Source organism: Mustela lutreola, chromosome 10 (genome assembly GCF_030435805.1).
Source record: "Mustela lutreola isolate mMusLut2 chromosome 10, mMusLut2.pri, whole genome shotgun sequence".
NCBI classification, from domain to species: domain Eukaryota; kingdom Metazoa; phylum Chordata; class Mammalia; order Carnivora; family Mustelidae; genus Mustela; species Mustela lutreola.
The window spans coordinates 110,831,862-110,839,943 of NC_081299.1; the positions used below are offsets into that span (position 1 = coordinate 110,831,862).

An 8,082-nucleotide genomic window follows, 5' to 3' on the forward strand; every position below is an offset into this window, starting at 1 on the left:
CCCACATTTTCAATGATAGAGACAGCTTGCACCACATATCTACTATCTGATAAAAGGTTGAAGGGTTCTTGATGAAACATTTAAAATGCTTTTGTAACGGTAAGTAGCTCTGTGACCTGTGGGGAAGAGCTCTGAAACAGAAGATCCAATTTTTTTTTTCCTTTGTGACTATAGCACCCACCCCATGTTTGGATCCATCAGTGAAAACCAATTTAGCACCACTGAGTGGTTTGTGGCGAGTTGTCGTAGGGTAAATGAGTGGATGGGTTAAGCTAAATTGAAGCCATGGGCTTGTAGGATAATGACTGTGGAACTTTGCTAATGGTCATGGTTATAGCCCAATCGTCATCACATGCTGCTAAGCAGGTTAATTGGTCTTGTGTATAGGGAGTGACGATGATGTCAGATTGTCTGCCAAATGCTGTGACACTGAGTTTTACACCCTTCAGTATAATTTTTGCAATGGTGTTTGGATACCATGGCAGAATTTTTCCTGGGGAGTAGGCTAGGTTGACCCATGATATGGGTCCTTCCTGCCAGAAAACCGCAGTGGGGGCTCGTTCCACAGCGAGAATACAATAATATAGCGTTTTTGAATAATCAATTCTGTCAACCTGAGCAGCTTCCAGTCTTTTCTGAATTAACTCGATAGCTGCTTGGGCTTGTCTGGACATATGACGGGGTGAATTGAGATCAGCATTTCCTTTGAGCGTTTCAAATAAAGGATGTAATTCTTGGTTTGTAAGCTTTAAATAAGGCCTAATCCAATTAATGTCTCCACTAGCTTTTGGAAGTCATTTAATGTTTTTAAATTATCTGTTCGTAGGGTTACCTTTAAAGGTTTAACTTTAGTATCATCAAGTCTAGTGCCCAGATAGTCCTTGATAGATGTTTTTTGGATTTTTTCTGGTGCTATGTGTAACTCTCAAGGGCCTCAGCTCCCTCCTGAATAACTGACTCACATCTCGGCTTATGTCCCCCAAGGCATCCTCTGACCAGAGTCCATATAGCTAATGTTCCAGGCGGCAATGGTTTGCTTTTATTTCTTTTCTTAAGATCCTCTCCTAAATGGCCCCATTGCAGAATATTTAACAAACCCTCATCCAAAAACCAAGGTGCAACGGTTTCCACCGTAGTTAGAAATGCTCTGGCGGTTTTTGATTTCAGAGGTGCACCGTTGGCTTTGAGAAGGTCCTTTAAAGAACCCTCCAATCTAGATTTTGATAATTCAGAACCCATCTGGCCGCTTAGGCTAATTTCACAAGCGATAAGAAAATCCCGGCTCTATGGCCGCCCCGCTTCTTGTTGCGGTCTTGTACAAGATTCCCACCACTTTGATCGTGGTCCCTTCGCCGCTTACCTGCGGTTTTTCTCCTTGCAAGGTTTACTACTCAGCACCATTTGTCGCCCTCAGCCCGCAAGAACGACAATGAGCCTGGAATGGTGTTAATGCTTCATTCGTTTATTTCATCAACTTCCTTAGCTTATATGCGGCAGGGTGACCAATAAGGGACCAAGCAATGGGAAGAGCCAATGAGAGTCCTGTTACTCTGCTGATTAAATTTGAAACAGCCAATGACTATGTCTTCCTCTAGGCGGGCTTCACCAGAACGTTCATTGTTTACTTGCAGTGTATTTTGCTGGCAGTGAGCCAAGCACCATCTTGTAATGGCGGGGACACAGGTAAGGAGATCCTTAACTAAGAATATAGTAAAAAAATAAAAATAAAAAAAATAATAAAAAGTAGCAAAAATGTGTAGATGTCTACCCCAGAAATGAAGGATCAAGGAAAATGTTCTCAGGAGTGAGTACCAGGTATGAGAATGATTGGCAGGAATCTTGAATTCAAGAGAATGTGATAATGCTAGTTCTGTATTAATGAGGGGGTGAGGCTTTGGGACTGTGAAGAACAGAAGCTTGGAATACTCTGAAAACAGGAACAGGATAGGAATTCTCTTGGTTTTTGTTGTTTCAATGTCTTAAGAGGATATGAAAATATACTGGACCCAAAATTGTGGTATGCTACAAAGCTATTCCTAGTGTTTCATATTTTAAAGGGAAGTGCAGAGATTACAGTCAAGATTACAAAGTAAAGAGGAAGTATGGTCTTTGAAGTCAGACAGGTGGCCCCAGTTAACAGTCCACCTCCAACATTTCCTTAACTTCAGACACTCAGTTTGATTTTCCATAAAAATAGAAGCTGCCATTTATCTTGTGAGGTTGTGGGGAGAGTCAAATGAAGCAGATGTAGAGTCTAGGATAGTGTCTGGCATATAATAGATCCTCAGTAACTGCCAGGCATCATTATTTCTCTTGGTTTTACTTTAGTTGCTCCACAGTGGGACAAATATACCTACTGTCTTAAGAAATAAAAATATAAACTATAAAAATGCCTCATCTTTTCCACTTTTCTAGCCTTTGGAGAACTACTCAAATGATAAGAACTTGTGGTTAAAAAGAGGGAAAGAGAGTGTTGCCTGGGTGGCTCAGTCTGTTATGTGTCTGCCTTTTGCTAAGGTCATGATCCCAAGATTCTGGGATTCATCCCAGCATTGGGCTCCCTGCTCAGCAGGAGGCCTGCTTCCCCCTCTTTTCTGCCTACCCCACCCCCCACCCCCACTCATGCTCTCTCTCATGCTCGCTCCCAAATAAATAAAATCTTAAAAAAAAAATCCATCTCCTTAACAGAGAGAGAATGACAATGTTACATAATCTATGGCTTTCCTGAGAAGCATAAGGAGCTATTTTGTCTCTCCCCATTTGCTTAGTGATAAATAGATTCATTGTTTATCTATTTTATTAGGGGAGAAAATGGGAAGTGTGGGTAATTGTTTTTCTTGTGTAGTGTGTGTAATTCAATTTTTGTAAAGTGCTGATCATGGTCAATTCTAAATATCTTTAATTTTGAAAGATTCTATTTTCTTCTGGAATCCTCTTGTGCCCACAAAGTTAGTAATGGAGTATCATTTCAATAACATCCTAACAAATAAAACAATAACATCTTATAACAAATAAAAATACATGGACTTTGAAATAAATATACATCTGGTGTGAAGAATGATTCAACTGAAAGTACACATTGGTTTTCCTAACAGATAAGACTTTAGGAAGATACGTATTTTAGTATAAAATACTCTAGTTTGAGTTTGGTTGTGCCATAGCTTACATAATACTAATTAGATGCTGGCTTAGAAATATGTGTTAGCCATAAAATTTTGGCTAGATTCACGTCAGAGATCTGAAAGGACAAAGACCAACATGTTTAGAATTTTGAGGAAAAACACATTATGTACCAGGTAGTAAAATTGTTCCATGATGTTAAGGAGAAACAATAAAATTGTTCCGTGAAGAATCTGAGCGCTGCCAGGTTCAGAGTGACTAGACTGAGGCTTTATTTCTTAAACATTTAACTGAGCTGGATGGTGGTCTATGACACCCAGCTCTCTGATCCAGATTTTCTAATAAAACCAAATGTAGAAAGCATCTATCTTACAAATATATTTTTTAATTTCTTCTGATAAAAATAATGGAGATCATTTAATGCAATAGACATAATGTTTGCTTTGAGAGATTAGAAAACCTCCTACTTTATAAACCATTTTATATTGGTTATTTACTGTTAATAGATATCTAGATATATGATTTTACCTGTTGTATTTAAACTAAGGAAGTAATAGACTTATTGAATACATATTATGTATTCAAATAATTCAAGTTAATATCCAAAACCATGAAACGATCAAAGCTGTTTTTCTTAATCTGTCCAGAATTTCAATGCTAAATTCACTTTAAAAGTAATAAATATAGGGACACCTGGGTGACTCAGTCAGTTAAACGTCTGCCTTCAGCTCAGGTCATGATCCTGGGGTCCCAGGATCAAGCCCTTCATCAAGCTTCCTGCTCAGTGGAGATTCAGCTTCTCTCTCTCCCTCTGGCCCCCACTCGTGCTTGTTCTCTCTCTCTCTAGTGCTCTCTATTTCTCTCTCAAATAAATAAATAAAATCTTTAAAAATAAATATAAGGTAACTTGCTGATTATTCAAAATAGCATAGACTCATAAGAACTATGTTCTGTTCCCCTAGCTGCACTCTATATGTGTGGTATGTTCAGAAGTGTTAAGAGGAATGAAGTCATGTGGCTGATGTCAGAAGGTTAGGTATGTGTCTCTAGTAAAAGAAAAATGCTCTAAGGTGTGTCTCATTACCAACTTCCTATTCCCCTGAACGTGGTCTTCATCCTGCTTTCCTTCCTGGCTTGCCTGACTTTTGGCCTTTCCAAATGCCTGCCTTCTCATAGGCTCTGGGGTGGGGCCTGAGGCTGTACCTTGCCTTGAGTCCAAGTGTTTAGAGAAGGTGTGATTTTGTCCTTTTGTGGTGCTAGAGCCCAGCTTGCCTTCTCTGTCTGAGAGGAGGGAAGAATCATCTCACTTTTATTTATTTTTGATAATTTTGTACACAGAGAGGATCAGATCTAGCTGGGCATTTAGGCAAGTCACAGACCAATAGATTATAGCAAGGGAGTGAAGGGGCACCTGAGTGGCATAGTCAGTTGAGATTCTGACTCTTGGTTTTGGCTAGGGTCATGATATTGGGGTTGTGGGATGAGCCCTGAGTGGGGCTCTGTGCTCAGAGCAGGGTCTGCTCGGGACTGTCTCCCTCTCCCTCTGCCCCTTCCACTACCTCTAAAATAAATGAACAAATCTCAAAAATAAATAAATAAATAAATAAATAAAGATGATGACACCATCAAGATGGCATCATCTGTTGTTCCTAACTTCAGTCCCCCTCACAAGAAGACCCTAGACAATTCATGGACAGAACCCCATCGAGAAAATCCTCAAATCCAAGGGGAAAGCTGACAACAGAGACTAAGAAGAGAGCATTAGGTGTGGAAGGGGAGCTGCTACACTCCGATGGTGTTTTCCCTCCCCCAGGCCAACACTGAGCCCCATCAAGATCCCCCTGGGCCTACAGTTTCTCCAGTGGGAGAGAATCTAGGTGAACAACAAGCTCCCCTGGCATTAGGGGATGCTTCCCAAGTGGCCCTCTTAGATCTTGCCTCCTGGAGACACTCAGATGGGAGATAGGGAGAAGGAGGTGGGACTCACCACAGCCAGGTCTGAGTGGATTGCCTTCTTCCTGAGAGCCCCAGCACTCAGGTCTGGGTGGATTGCCTTCTTCCTGGCAGCGTGTGTGAGCAGAGATCCCAGCGAGTGGCTCTGCAGATGTGGCCCTATCTGGCAGGAAGTTCAGCTGACAGTCCAGCTTGGATCCCCAGCCGGCTAATCTAACCAGCTGCAGCAGGGCAGGAAAGCAAATCTGTAGCCCTGCTTCTAGTCCCTCCTAACCAGTAAGCCCGACCAGAGAATCAGGCCTGATACAATCAGTAAAGTCATTAACTAGTTAGTAAACTATATTAAAATATATATGGGATGGAATATTCAGCCACCAAAAAGAAAAACATTCTACCACTTACAACAACATGCATAAACCTTGAGGGCATTATATGAAGTGACCTAAGTCAGAGAGAAAAAGCAAATCCTATATAATTTCACTTATACGTGGAATGTGAAACAACAGATATTATAGAAAAGAGAACAGTTTGTTGATTGCTGATTGCCAGGGGTGGAGGGTGGAGTGAGATGGGGGAAATGGGTGAAGATGGTCAAAGGCTATACATTTCAATTTATAAAATTTTGGAAAGGTCTGGGGATCTAATGTATTATACAGTAAGTCTAGGTAACCATATTGTATCATACATTAGAAAGTTGCCAGGAGAGCAAATCTTCAAAGTTCTTAACACACACGCACACATTCATACACACACACAATCACAAGTGCAGGGAGTGATGGATGTGTTACTAATCTTATTGTAATAATTTCACAATATATATGAAATCATCACATTGTACACACATAACATTGCTGCTGCTTGCCTGAGCTGGTCTCCACAGCACGTTGTAATAAACCTGCATGGAGCGAAATCCTCTTTGCCCGGGCATCCCCTCTGCCTGAGAGAGTTAAATCTTAGTTAAATCTTTTCCTAAATATTTTATTATTTTTGATGCTATTGTGAATTAGATTGTTTTCTTTATTTTTTCAGATAGTTTATCATTAGAGTGTTAAAATGCTCCTGTCTTGTGCTTACTTTGGCAGCACATATACTAAAATTGGAATGATGCATAGAAGATTAGCGCGATTACTGAACAAGGATGACATGAAAAACTGGGAAGCATTCCATATTAAAAAAAACAAATCCTCGCCAGCATCTGTCATTTCCTGATTAACAAGTCAGGAAATGACAGATGCTGGCGAGGATGCAGAGAAAGGGGAACCCTCCTACACTGTTGGTGGGAATGCAAGCAGGTGCAGCCACTCTGGAAAACAGAATGGAAGTTCCTCAAAATGTTGAAAATAGAACTGCCCTATGACCCAGCAATTGCACTATTGGGTATTTACCCTAAAGATACAAACGTAGTGATCCAAAGGGGCACGTGCACCCGAATGTTTATAGCAGCAATGTCCACAATAGCCAAACTATGGAAAGAACCTAGATGTCCATCAACAGATGAATGGATCAAGAAGATGTGGTATATATACACAATGGAATACTATGCAGCCATCAAAAGAAATGAAATCTTGCCATTTGCAACAACATGGATGGAACTAGAGCGTATCATGCTTAGCGAAATAAGTCAAGCAGAGAAAGACAACTATCATATGATCTCCCTGATATGAGGAAGTGGTGATGCAACATGGGGGCTTAAGTGGGTAGGAGAAGAATAAATGAAAGAAGATGGGATTGGGAGGGAGACAAACCATAAGTGGCTGTTAATCTCACAAAACAAACTGAGGGTTGCTGGGGGGAGGGGGTTTGGGAGAAGGGGGTGGGATTATGGACATTGGGGAGGGTATGTGCTTTGGTGAGTGCTGTGAAGTGTGTAAACCTGGTGATTCACAGACCTGTACCCCTGGGGATAAAAATATATGTTTATAAAAAATAAAAAATTTAAAAAAAACTAAAAAAAATGGGTATAAAAAAATGAAACAAAACAAAATTGTTGTCTCTTATATATTGATCTTGTATTTGGCAGCTTTACTAAATTTGTTTATTCAAAATTTTTTTGTGTGAAAATTTTAGGATTTTTTTACATGTAAGTTCATGTTATCCAAAAAAAGAAAATTTTACTTCTTCCTTTTCTTTTTTTATTTTTATTTTTTGGAGTCTTTTATTTCTTTGTGCTCCTTGTTGCTCTGGCTAGGACATCCAGTACTATGTCAAATGAGAGTAGTGAAAGTGGACCCACTTGTCTTGTTTCGGATCTTTAAGGGGAAAACTTTCAAACTTTTTTGATTGAATATGAGATTAGCTCTGGGCTTGCAATATGTGTTTTTTTTTAAAAATGCATTTTTAAAATTATTTTTAAATTTTTTTAATAAACATATAATGTGTTTTTATCCCTAGGGGTATAGGTCTGTGAATCACCAGGTTTACACATTTCACGACAATCACCATAGCACATACCCTCCCCAATGTCCATACCCCCACCATCCTCTCCAAACACACCTCCCCCCAGCAACCCTCAGTCTGTTTTGTGAGATTCAGTCTTTTATGGTTTGTCTCCCTCCCAATCCCATCTTCTTTTATTTTTCTTTTCGTACCCCCCATACCGCCTTTGTTGCATCTCCACTTCATCATATCAGGGAGATCATATGATAGTTGTCTTTCTCAGATTGATTTATTTCGCCAAGCATAATACACTCTAGTTCCATCTATGTCATCACAAATAGCAGGATTTCATTTCTTTTGATGGCTGCATAGTATTCCATTGTACATATATACCACATCTTATTTTTTGATTCATCTGTTGAAGGGCATTTAGGTTTTTTCCATAGTTTAACTATTGTGGACATTGCTGCTATAAACATTTGGGTGCAGATGCCCCTTCAGAATGCCACATTTGTATCTTTAGGGTATATACCCAGTAATACAATCACTGGGTCATAGGCTAGTTCTATTTTCAGCTTTTTGAGGAACCTCCACGCTGTTTTCCAGAGTGGTTGCACCTGCTTGCATTCCCAC

At 39.9% G+C, this 8,082-nt stretch overlaps 1 non-coding gene across 1 annotated transcript; it reads left to right on the forward strand.

Annotated features, from left to right (window-relative positions):
- Window positions 1-6,139: 6,139 nt before the first annotated feature.
- Window positions 6,140-6,246, forward strand: LOC131810646 (U6 spliceosomal RNA). The gene has a single exon (XR_009345645.1). It is a non-coding gene; the product is annotated as a U6 spliceosomal RNA (small nuclear RNA).
- The last annotated feature ends 1,836 nt before the right edge of the window (window positions 6,247-8,082 follow it).